General features: G+C 44.7%; 9 non-coding genes across 9 annotated transcripts; all 9 read left to right on the forward strand.

Annotated features, from left to right (window-relative positions):
• Positions 1-998: 998 nt before the first annotated feature.
• On the forward strand, positions 999-1,189 carry LOC141235719 (U2 spliceosomal RNA). The gene has a single exon (XR_012301486.1). It is a non-coding gene; the product is annotated as a U2 spliceosomal RNA (small nuclear RNA).
• Positions 1,190-2,304: 1,115 nt separating this feature from the next.
• Positions 2,305-2,495, forward strand: LOC141235822 (U2 spliceosomal RNA). Its single transcript, XR_012301555.1, has one exon. It is a non-coding gene; the product is annotated as a U2 spliceosomal RNA (small nuclear RNA).
• Positions 2,496-3,610: 1,115 nt separating this feature from the next.
• Positions 3,611-3,800, forward strand: LOC141235717 (U2 spliceosomal RNA). Its single transcript, XR_012301484.1, has one exon. It is a non-coding gene; the product is annotated as a U2 spliceosomal RNA (small nuclear RNA).
• A 1,115-nt stretch (positions 3,801-4,915) lies between these two features.
• On the forward strand, positions 4,916-5,106 carry LOC141235680 (U2 spliceosomal RNA). Its single transcript, XR_012301448.1, has one exon. It is a non-coding gene; the product is annotated as a U2 spliceosomal RNA (small nuclear RNA).
• Positions 5,107-6,221: 1,115 nt separating this feature from the next.
• Positions 6,222-6,412, forward strand: LOC141235720 (U2 spliceosomal RNA). Its single transcript, XR_012301487.1, has one exon. It is a non-coding gene; the product is annotated as a U2 spliceosomal RNA (small nuclear RNA).
• A 1,115-nt stretch (positions 6,413-7,527) lies between these two features.
• On the forward strand, positions 7,528-7,718 carry LOC141235681 (U2 spliceosomal RNA). The gene has a single exon (XR_012301449.1). It is a non-coding gene; the product is annotated as a U2 spliceosomal RNA (small nuclear RNA).
• A 1,115-nt stretch (positions 7,719-8,833) lies between these two features.
• LOC141235712 (U2 spliceosomal RNA) lies at positions 8,834-9,024 on the forward strand. Its single transcript, XR_012301479.1, has one exon. It is a non-coding gene; the product is annotated as a U2 spliceosomal RNA (small nuclear RNA).
• A 1,115-nt stretch (positions 9,025-10,139) lies between these two features.
• LOC141235714 (U2 spliceosomal RNA) lies at positions 10,140-10,330 on the forward strand. The gene has a single exon (XR_012301481.1). It is a non-coding gene; the product is annotated as a U2 spliceosomal RNA (small nuclear RNA).
• A 1,115-nt stretch (positions 10,331-11,445) lies between these two features.
• LOC141235566 (U2 spliceosomal RNA) lies at positions 11,446-11,636 on the forward strand. The gene has a single exon (XR_012301338.1). It is a non-coding gene; the product is annotated as a U2 spliceosomal RNA (small nuclear RNA).
• Positions 11,637-12,055: the final 419 nt, after the last annotated feature.

Below are 12,055 nucleotides of genomic sequence, written 5' to 3' on the forward strand. Positions count from 1 at the left end.
TTTTCATGTTCAAAGTTGCAGAAGCCAGATTACAAGCTCATTTTGGTTCAACTTCAGCAACTGTGCATTGCATTGCCATGTAATGTGATGCAATGCTATCTTTCTAGCTCTCCCTTTTTACTTCCTTTTGGATAAACAGACATATTAGGCAAGCATTTTGGAGCTTTCACCTAAATAACTACAGGTGGTGAGATAAGCTGCACAATATAATTGACCTTTCAGTATATTGTTGCACACACACCATCTATTTAGCAAATGCCCTTGTTATCAACAGCAGCCTTTTAAACTCACCTGAGCTAACAGGTATGTGCGCTGGTTACTCTGCTGCGCTTAAAATTTCTTTTTTGGTTTGCTACAATGCCTTTTCTGAAACGTTGTCTCCTTCTGCTGGAACACTGACTTCTTTCATTTAATGCCTGCAGACTATAAAAGATAACCCAACCCAAAAAGTTTGGTTGATTAGTCTGTGGCATTCTGTTAAACTGTTGCTTATGGCGGTCTCTGTGAGCTTCTCAGCGACATTCAGCCAGCCAGGTATCCTGCCTGCAGTAGATGGAATGTGGCAATGGAACGCTGGCTGCGCGTGTCATAATAGGCTCTGAGCCTTTATATACCTGTGCACAGCAGCAGCCACCTTCAGTCTGCTGCTGGACAGCCAGCAGCAGCAGCAGCAGGAGAGGTATGTAATCAGGAGCCCTCCTGCTAAGGGTAGACAGCTGCTCGTTCCACCCCACCCCCCGCCTTAATTGGTTCTCCTCCCTTCCAACGGTGTTGAGGCGGGTGGGAACAGCAGGGGGTGAAGGTGCTGTGTTTAAAGAGGTGGAGTTATGCAGATCTAAAACGCGTGGATTGCAGCAGCAGCAAGCCGAAAAGTGCAGGCATGTAAGGGATCTAGAGGTTGACAACATGTCTTCTTAACGGGAGTCCAGGAGCTCATCTCCACAAATGGACTTTTCAGGATCCTTGGGTGGCTCCGTAGTTTGAAACCAATTCTGGTTATCGCTTCTCGGCCTTTTGGCTAAGATCAAGTGTAGTATCTGTTCTTATCAGTTTAATATCTGATACGTCCCCTATCTGGGGACCATATATTAAATGGATTTTTAGAACAGGGAGATGGAAAAAGATCTTGCTCTGTCCACTCCACGCATTGACCTGGTATTGCAGTATCTCCAGGACCGGTGCACCCCTTCTTTAATGCAGTTTCTAAAATCAGAAAGAATTGAATTCAATGTTTTTTGTTCATTTTACTTGTTTGTCGGATTTTGGGATGGACTCTTTGGCTTTGCTTTTCTTCTCCTCATTGGATTTTTCATGTTCAAAGTTGCAGAAGCCAGATTACAAGCTCATTTTGGTTCAACTTCAGCAACTGTGCATTGCATTGCCATGTAATGTGATGCAATGCTATCTTTCTAGCTCTCCCTTTTTACTTCCTTTTGGATAAACAGACATATTAGGCAAGCATTTTGGAGCTTTCACCTAAATAACTACAGGTGGTGAGATAAGCTGCACAATATAATTGACCTTTCAGTATATTGTTGCACACACACCATCTATTTAGCAAAAGCCCTTGTTATAAACAGCAGCCTTTTAAACTCACCTGAGCTAACAGGTATGTGCGCTGGTTACTCTGCTGCGCTTAAAATTTCTTTTTTGGTTTGCTACAATGCCTTTTCTGAAACGTTGTCTCCTTCTGCTGGAACACTGACTTCTTTCATTTAATGCCTGCAGACTATAAAAGAGAACCCAACCCAAAAAGTTTGGTTGATTAGTCTGTGGCATTCTGTTAAACTGTTGCTTATGGCGGTCTCTGTGAGCTTCTCAGCGACATTCAGCCAGCCAGGTATCCTGCCTGCAGTAGATGGAATGTGGCAATGGAACGCTGGCTGCGCGTGTCATAATAGGCTCTGAGCCTTTATATACCTGTGCACAGCAGCAGCCACCTTCAGTCTGCTGCTGGACAGCCAGCAGCAGCAGCAGCAGGAGAGGTATGTAATCAGGAGCCCTCCTGCTAAGGGTAGACAGCTGCTCGTTCCACCCCACCCCCCGCCTTAATTGGTTCTCCTCCCTTCCAACGGTGTTGAGGCGGGTGGGAACAGCAGGGGGTGAAGGTGCTGTGTTTAAAGAGGTGGAGTTATGCAGATCTAAAACGCGTGGATTGCAGCAGCAGCAAGCCGAAAAGTGCAGGCATGTAAGGGATCTAGAGGTTGACAACATGTCTTCTTAACGGGAGTCCAGGAGCTCATCTCCACAAATGGACTTTTCAGGATCCTTGGGTGGCTCCGTAGTTTGAAACCAATTCTGGTTATCGCTTCTCGGCCTTTTGGCTAAGATCAAGTGTAGTATCTGTTCTTATCAGTTTAATATCTGATACGTCCCCTATCTGGGGACCATATATTAAATGGATTTTTAGAACAGGGAGATGGAAAAAGAGCTTGCTCTGTCCACTCCACGCATTGACCTGGTATTGCAGTATCTCCAGGACCAGTGCACCCCTTCTTTAATGCAGTTTCTAAAATCAGAAAGAATTGAATTCAATGTTTTTTGTTCATTTTGCTTGTTTGTCGGATTTTGGGATGGACTCTTTGGCTTTGCTTTTCTTCTCCTCATTGGATTTTTCATGTTCAAAGTTGCAGAAGCCAGATTACAAGCTCATTTTGGTTCAACTTCAGCAACTGTGCATTGCATTGCCATGTAATGTGATGCAATGCTATCTTTCTAGCTCTCCCTTTTTACTTCCTTTTGGATAAACAGACATATTAGGCAAGCATTTTGGAGCTTTCACCTAAATAACTACAGGTGGTGAGATAAGCTGCACAATATAATTGACCTTTCAGTATATTGTTGCACACACACCATCTATTTAGCAAATGCCCTTGTTATCAACAGCAGCCTTTTAAACTCACCTGAGCTAACAGGTATGTGCGCTGGTTACTCTGCTGCGCTTAAAATTTCTTTTTTGGTTTGCTACAATGCCTTTTCTGAAACGTTGTCTCCTTCTGCTGGAACACTGACTTCTTTCATTTAATGCCTGCAGACTATAAAAGAGAACCCAACCCAAAAAGTTTGGTTGATTAGTCTGTGGCATTCTGTTAAACTGTTGCTTATGGCGGTCTCTGTGAGCTTCTCAGCGACATTCAGCCAGCCAGGTATCCTGCCTGCAGTAGATGGAATGTGGCAATGGAACGCTGGCTGCGCGTGTCATAATAGGCTCTGAGCCTTTATATACCTGTGCACAGCAGCAGCCACCTTCAGTCTGCTGCTGGACAGCCAGCAGCAGCAGCAGCAGGAGAGGTATGTAATCAGGAGCCCTCCTGCTAAGGGTAGACAGCTGCTCGTTCCACCCCACCCCCCGCCTTAATTGGTTCTCCTCCCTTCCAACGGTGTTGAGGCGGGTGGGAACAGCAGGGGGTGAAGGTGCTGTGTTTAAAGAGGTGGAGTTATGCAGATCTAAAACGCGTGGATTGCAGCAGCAGCAAGCCGAAAAGTGCAGGCATGTAAGGGATCTAGAGGTTGACAACATGTCTTCTTAACGGGAGTCCAGGAGCTCATCTCCACAAATGGACTTTTCAGGATCCTTGGGTGGCTCCGTAGTTTGAAACCAATTCTGGTTATCGCTTCTCGGCCTTTTGGCTAAGATCAAATGTAGTATCTGTTCTTATCAGTTTAATATCTGATACGTCCCCTATCTGGGGACATATATTAAATGGATTTTTAGAACAGGGAGATGGAAAAAGAGCTTGCTCTGTCCACTCCACGCATTGACCTGGTATTGCAGTATCTCCAGGACCGGTGCACCCCTTCTTTAATGCAGTTTCTAAAATCAGAAAGAATTGAATTCAATGTTTTTTGTTCATTTTGCTTGTTTGTCGGATTTTGGGATGGACTCTTTGGCTTTGCTTTTCTTCTCCTCATTGGATTTTTCATGTTCAAAGTTGCAGAAGCCAGATTACAAGCTCATTTTTGTTCAACTTCAGCAACTGTGCATTGCATTGCCATGTAATGTGATGCAATGCTATCTTTCTAGCTCTCCCTTTTTACTTCCTTTTGGATAAACAGACATATTAGGCAAGCATTTTGGAGCTTTCACCTAAATAACTACAGGTGGTGAGATAAGCTGCACAATATAATTGACCTTTCAGTATATTGTTGCACACACACCATCTATTTAGCAAATGCCCTTGTTATCAACAGCAGCCTTTTAAACTCACCTGAGCTAACAGGTATGTGCGCTGGTTACTCTGCTGCGCTTAAAATTTCTTTTTTGGTTTGCTACAATGCCTTTTCTGAAACGTTGTCTCCTTCTGCTGGAACACTGACTTCTTTCATTTAATGCCTGCAGACTATAAAAGAGAACCCAACCCAAAAAGTTTGGTTGATTAGTCTGTGGCATTCTGTTAAACTGTTGCTTATGGCGGTCTCTGTGAGCTTCTCAGCGACATTCAGCCAGCCAGGTATCCTGCCTGCAGTAGATGGAATGTGGCAATGGAACGCTGGCTGCGCGTGTCATAATAGGCTCTGAGCCTTTATATACCTGTGCACAGCAGCAGCCACCTTCAGTCTGCTGCTGGACAGCCAGCAGCAGCAGCAGCAGGAGAGGTATGTAATCAGGAGCCCTCCTGCTAAGGGTAGACAGCTGCTCGTTCCACCCCACCCCCGGCCTTAATTGGTTCTCCTCCCTTCCAACGGTGTTGAGGCGGGTGGGAACAGCAGGGGGTGAAGGTGCTGTGTTTAAAGAGGTGGAGTTATGCAGATCTAAAACGCGTGGATTGCAGCAGCAGCAAGCCGAAAAGTGCAGGCATGTAAGGGATCTAGAGGTTGACAACATGTCTTCTTAACGGGAGTCCAGGAGCTCATCTCCACAAATGGACTTTTCAGGATCCTTGGGTGGCTCCGTAGTTTGAAACCAATTCTGGTTATCGCTTCTCGGCCTTTTGGCTAAGATCAAGTGTAGTATCTGTTCTTATCAGTTTAATATCTGATACGTCCCCTATCTGGGGACCATATATTAAATGGATTTTTAGAACAGGGAGATGGAAAAAGAGCTTGCTCTGTCCATTCCACGCATTGACCTGGTATTGCAGTATCTCCAGGACCGGTGCACCCCTTCTTTAATGCAGTTTCTAAAATCAGAAAGAATTGAATTCAATGTTTTTTGTTCATTTTGCTTGTTTGTCGGATTTTGGGATGGACTCTTTGGCTTTGCTTTTCTTCTCCTCATTGGATTTTTCATGTTCAAAGTTGCAGAAGCCAGATTACAAGCTCATTTTGGTTCAACTTCAGCAACTGTGCATTGCATTGCCATGTAATGTGATGCAATGCTATCTTTCTAGCTCTCCCTTTTTACTTCCTTTTGGATAAACAGACATATTAGGCAAGCATTTTGGAGCTTTCACCTAAATAACTACAGGTGGTGAGATAAGCTGCACAATATAATTGACCTTTCAGTATATTGTTGCACACACACCATCTATTTAGCAAATGCCCTTGTTATCAACAGCAGCCTTTTAAACTCACCTGAGCTAACAGGTATGTGCGCTGGTTACTCTGCTGCGCTTAAAATTTCTTTTTTGGTTTGCTACAATGCCTTTTCTGAAACGTTGTCTCCTTCTGCTGGAACACTGACTTCTTTCATTTAATGCCTGCAGACTATAAAAGAGAACCCAACCCAAAAAGTTTGGTTGATTAGTCTGTGGCATTCTGTTAAACTGTTGCTTATGGCGGTCTCTGTGAGCTTCTCAGCGACATTCAGCCAGCCAGGTATCCTGCCTGCAGTAGATGGAATGTGGCAATGGAACGCTGGCTGCGCGTGTCATAATAGGCTCTGAGCCTTTATATACCTGTGCACAGCAGCAGCCACCTTCAGTCTGCTGCTGGACAGCCAGCAGCAGCAGCAGCAGGAGAGGTATGTAATCAGGAGCCCTCCTGCTAAGGGTAGACAGCTGCTCGTTCCACCCCACCCCCCGCCTTAATTGGTTCTCCTCCCTTCCAACGGTGTTGAGGCGGGTGGGAACAGCAGGGGGTGAAGGTGCTGTGTTTAAAGAGGTGGAGTTATGCAGATCTAAAACGCGTGGATTGCAGCAGCAGCAAGCCGAAAAGTGCAGGCATGTAAGGGATCTAGAGGTTGACAACATGTCTTCTTAACGGGAGTCCAGGAGCTCATCTCCACAAATGGACTTTTCAGGATCCTTGGGTGGCTCCGTAGTTTGAAACCAATTCTGGTTATCGCTTCTCGGCCTTTTGGCTAAGATCAAGTGTAGTATCTGTTCTTATCAGTTTAATATCTGATACGTCCCCTATCTGGGGACCATATATTAAATGGATTTTTAGAACAGGGAGATGGAAAAAGATCTTGCTCTGTCCACTCCACGCATTGACCTGGTATTGCAGTATCTCCAGGACCGGTGCACCCCTTCTTTAATGCAGTTTCTAAAATCAGAAAGAATTGAATTCAATGTTTTTTGTTCATTTTACTTGTTTGTCGGATTTTGGGATGGACTCTTTGGCTTTGCTTTTCTTCTCCTCATTGGATTTTTCATGTTCAAAGTTGCAGAAGCCAGATTACAAGCTCATTTTGGTTCAACTTCAGCAACTGTGCATTGCATTGCCATGTAATGTGATGCAATGCTATCTTTCTAGCTCTCCCTTTTTACTTCCTTTTGGATAAACAGACATATTAGGCAAGCATTTTGGAGCTTTCACCTAAATAACTACAGGTGGTGAGATAAGCTGCACAATATAATTGACCTTTCAGTATATTGTTGCACACACACCATCTATTTAGCAAATGCCCTTGTTATCAACAGCAGCCTTTTAAACTCACCTGAGCTAACAGGTATGTGCGCTGGTTACTCTGCTGCGCTTAAAATTTCTTTTTTGGTTTGCTACAATGCCTTTTCTGAAACGTTGTCTCCTTCTGCTGGAACACTGACTTCTTTCATTTAATGCCTGCAGACTATAAAAGAGAACCCAACCCAAAAAGTTTGGTTGATTAGTCTGTGGCATTCTGTTAAACTGTTGCTTATGGCGGTCTCTGTGAGCTTCTCAGCGACATTCAGCCAGCCAGGTATCCTGCCTGCAGTAGATGGAATGTGGCAATGGAACGCTGGCTGCGCGTGTCATAATAGGCTCTGAGCCTTTATATACCTGTGCACAGCAGCAGCCACCTTCAGTCTGCTGCTGGACAGCCAGCAGCAGCAGCAGCAGGAGAGGTATGTAATCAGGAGCCCTCCTGCTAAGGGTAGACAGCTGCTCGTTCCACCCCACCCCCGGCCTTAATTGGTTCTCCTCCCTTCCAACGGTGTTGAGGCGGGTGGGAACAGCAGGGGGTGAAGGTGCTGTGTTTAAAGAGGTGGAGTTATGCAGATCTAAAACGCGTGGATTGCAGCAGCAGCAAGCCGAAAAGTGCAGGCATGTAAGGGATCTAGAGGTTGACAACATGTCTTCTTAACGGGAGTCCAGGAGCTCATCTCCACAAATGGACTTTTCAGGATCCTTGGGTGGCTCCGTAGTTTGAAACCAATTCTGGTTATCGCTTCTCGGCCTTTTGGCTAAGATCAAGTGTAGTATCTGTTCTTATCAGTTTAATATCTGATACGTCCCCTATCTGGGGACCATATATTAAATGGATTTTTAGAACAGGGAGATGGAAAAAGAGCTTGCTCTGTCCATTCCACGCATTGACCTGGTATTGCAGTATCTCCAGGACCGGTGCACCCCTTCTTTAATGCAGTTTCTAAAATCAGAAAGAATTGAATTCAATGTTTTTTGTTCATTTTGCTTGTTTGTCGGATTTTGGGATGGACTCTTTGGCTTTGCTTTTCTTCTCCTCATTGGATTTTTCATGTTCAAAGTTGCAGAAGCCAGATTACAAGCTCATTTTGGTTCAACTTCAGCAACTGTGCATTGCATTGCCATGTAATGTGATGCAATGCTATCTTTCTAGCTCTCCCTTTTTACTTCCTTTTGGATAAACAGACATATTAGGCAAGCATTTTGGAGCTTTCACCTAAATAACTACAGGTGGTGAGATAAGCTGCACAATATAATTGACCTTTCAGTATATTGTTGCACACACACCATCTATTTAGCAAATGCCCTTGTTATCAACAGCAGCCTTTTAAACTCACCTGAGCTAACAGGTATGTGCGCTGGTTACTCTGCTGCGCTTAAAATTTCTTTTTTGGTTTGCTACAATGCCTTTTCTGAAACGTTGTCTCCTTCTGCTGGAACACTGACTTCTTTCATTTAATGCCTGCAGACTATAAAAGAGAACCCAACCCAAAAAGTTTGGTTGATTAGTCTGTGGCATTCTGTTAAACTGTTGCTTATGGCGGTCTCTGTGAGCTTCTCAGCGACATTCAGCCAGCCAGGTATCCTGCCTGCAGTAGATGGAATGTGGCAATGGAACGCTGGCTGCGCGTGTCATAATAGGCTCTGAGCCTTTATATACCTGTGCACAGCAGCAGCCACCTTCAGTCTGCTGCTGGACAGCCAGCAGCAGCAGCAGCAGGAGAGGTATGTAATCAGGAGCCCTCCTGCTAAGGGTAGACAGCTGCTCGTTCCACCCCACCCCCCGCCTTAATTGGTTCTCCTCCCTTCCAACGGTGTTGAGGCGGGTGGGAACAGCAGGGGGTGAAGGTGCTGTGTTTAAAGAGGTGGAGTTATGCAGATCTAAAACGCGTGGATTGCAGCAGCAGCAAGCCGAAAAGTGCAGGCATGTAAGGGATCTAGAGGTTGACAACATGTCTTCTTAACGGGAGTCCAGGAGCTCATCTCCACAAATGGACTTTTCAGGATCCTTGGGTGGCTCCGTAGTTTGAAACCAATTCTGGTTATCGCTTCTCGGCCTTTTGGCTAAGATCAAGTGTAGTATCTGTTCTTATCAGTTTAATATCTGATACGTCCCCTATCTGGGGACCATATATTAAATGGATTTTTAGAACAGGGAGATGGAAAAAGAGCTTGCTCTGTCCACTCCACGCATTGACCTGGTATTGCAGTATCTCAAGGACCGGTGCACCCCTTCTTTAATGCAGTTTCTAAAATCAGAAAGAATTGAATTCAATGTTTTTTGTTCATTTTGCTTGTTTGTCGGATTTTGGGATGGACTCTTTGGCTTTGCTTTTCTTCTCCTCATTGGATTTTTCATGTTCAAAGTTGCAGAAGCCAGATTACAAGCTCATTTTGGTTCAACTTCAGCAACTGTGCATTGCATTGCCATGTAATGTGATGCAATGCTATCTTTCTAGCTCTCCCTTTTTACTTCCTTTTGGATAAACAGACATATTAGGCAAGCATTTTGGAGCTTTCACCTAAATAACTACAGGTGGTGAGATAAGCTGCACAATATAATTGACCTTTCAGTATATTGTTGCACACACACCATCTATTTAGCAAATGCCCTTGTTATCAACAGCAGCCTTTTAAACTCACCTGAGCTAACAGGTATGTGCGCTGGTTACTCTGCTGCGCTTAAAATTTCTTTTTTGGTTTGCTACAATGCCTTTTCTGAAACGTTGTCTCCTTCTGCTGGAACACTGACTTCTTTCATTTAATGCCTGCAGACTATAAAAGAGAACCCAACCCAAAAAGTTTGGTTGATTAGTCTGTGGCATTCTGTTAAACTGTTGCTTATGGCGGTCTCTGTGAGCTTCTCAGCGACATTCAGCCAGCCAGGTATCCTGCCTGCAGTAGATGGAATGTGGCAATGGAACGCTGGCTGCGCGTGTCATAATAGGCTCTGAGCCTTTATATACCTGTGCACAGCAGCAGCCACCTTCAGTCTGCTGCTGGACAGCCAGCAGCAGCAGCAGCAGGAGAGGTATGTAATCAGGAGCCCTCCTGCTAAGGGTAGACAGCTGCTCGTTCCACCCCACCCCCCGCCTTAATTGGTTCTCCTCCCTTCCAACGGTGTTGAGGCGGGTGGGAACAGCAGGGGGTGAAGGTGCTGTGTTTAAAGAGGTGGAGTTATGCAGATCTAAAACGCGTGGATTGCAGCAGCAGCAAGCCGAAAAGTGCAGGCATGTAAGGGATCTAGAGGTTGACAACATGTCTTCTTAACGGGAGTCCAGGAGCTCATCTCCACAAATGGACTTTTCAGGATCCTTGGGTGGCTCCGTAGTTTGAAACCAATTCTGGTTATCGCTTCTCGGCCTTTTGGCTAAGATCAAGTGTAGTATCTGTTCTTATCAGTTTAATATCTGATACGTCCCCTATCTGGGGACCATATATTAAATGGATTTTTAGAACAGGGAGATGGAAAAAGAGCTTGCTCTGTCCACTCCACGCATTGACCTGGTATTGCAGTATCTCAAGGACCGGTGCACCCCTTCTTTAATGCAGTTTCTAAAATCAGAAAGAATTGAATTCAATGTTTTTTGTTCATTTTGCTTGTTTGTCGGATTTTGGGATGGACTCTTTGGCTTTGCTTTTCTTCTCCTCATTGGATTTTTCATGTTCAAAGTTGCAGAAGCCAGATTACAAGCTCATTTTGGTTCAACTTCAGCAACTGTGCATTGCATTGCCATGTAATGTGATGCAATGCTATCTTTCAAGCTCTCCCTTTTTACTTCCTTTTGGATAAACAGACATATTAGGCAAGCATTTTGGAGCTTTCACCTAAATAACTACAGGTGGTGAGATAAGCTGCACAATATAATTGACCTTTCAGTATATTGTTGCACACACACCATCTATTTAGCAAATGCCCTTGTTATCAACAGCAGCCTTTTAAACTCACCTGAGCTAACAGGTATGTGCGCTGGTTACTCTGCTGCGCTTAAAATTTCTTTTTTGGTTTGCTACAATGCCTTTTCTGAAACGTTGTCTCCTTCTGCTGGAACACTGACTTCTTTCATTTAATGCCTGCAGACTATAAAAGAGAACCCAACCCAAAAAGTTTGGTTGATTAGTCTGTGGCATTCTGTTAAACTGTTGCTTATGGCGGTCTCTGTGAGCTTCTCAGCGACATTCAGCCAGCCAGGTATCCTGCCTGCAGTAGATGGAATGTGGCAATGGAACGCTGGCTGCGCGTGTCATAATAGGCTCTGAGCCTTTATATACCTGTGCACAGCAGCAGCCACCTTCAGTCTGCTGCTGGACAGCCAGCAGCAGCAGCAGCAGGAGAGGTATGTAATCAGGAGCCCTCCTGCTAAGGGTAGACAGCTGCTCGTTCCACCCCACCCCCCGCCTTAATTGGTTCTCCTCCCTTCCAACGGTGTTGAGGCGGGTGGGAACAGCAGGGGGTGAAGGTGCTGTGTTTAAAGAGGTGGAGTTATGCAGATCTAAAACGCGTGGATTGCAGCAGCAGCAAGCCGAAAAGTGCAGGCATGTAAGGGATCTAGAGGTTGACAACATGTCTTCTTAACGGGAGTCCAGGAGCTCATCTCCACAAATGGACTTTTCAGGATCCTTGGGTGGCTCCGTAGTTTGAAACCAATTCTGGTTATCGCTTCTCGGCCTTTTGGCTAAGATCAAGTGTAGTATCTGTTCTTATCAGTTTAATATCTGATACGTCCCCTATCTGGGGACCATATATTAAATGGATTTTTAGAACAGGGAGATGGAAAAAGAGCTTGCTCTGTCCACTCCACGCATTGACCTGGTATTGCAGTATCTCCAGGACCGGTGCACCCCTTCTTTAATGCAGTTTCTAAAATCAGAAAGAATTGAATTCAATGTTTTTTGTTCATTTTGCTTGTTTGTCGGATTTTGGGATGGACTCTTTGGCTTTGCTTTTCTTCTCCTCATTGGATTTTTCATGTTCAAAGTTGCAGAAGCCAGATTACAAGCTCATTTTGGTTCAACTTCAGCAACTGTGCATTGCATTGCCATGTAATGTGATGCAATGCTATCTTTCTAGCTCTCCCTTTTTACTTCCTTTTGGATAAACAGACATATTAGGCAAGCATTTTGGAGCTTTCACCTAAATAACTACAGGTGGTGAGATAAGCTGCACAATATAATTGACCTTTCAGTATATTGTTGCACACACACCATCTATTTAGCAAATGCCCTTGTTATCAACAGCAGCCTTTTAAACTCACCTGAGCTAACA

Source organism: Phyllobates terribilis, unplaced genomic scaffold (assembly GCF_046119375.1).
Source record: "Phyllobates terribilis strain yellow unplaced genomic scaffold, ASM4611937v1 Scaffold_682__1_contigs__length_827410, whole genome shotgun sequence".
NCBI lineage: Eukaryota > Metazoa > Chordata > Amphibia > Anura > Dendrobatidae > Phyllobates > Phyllobates terribilis.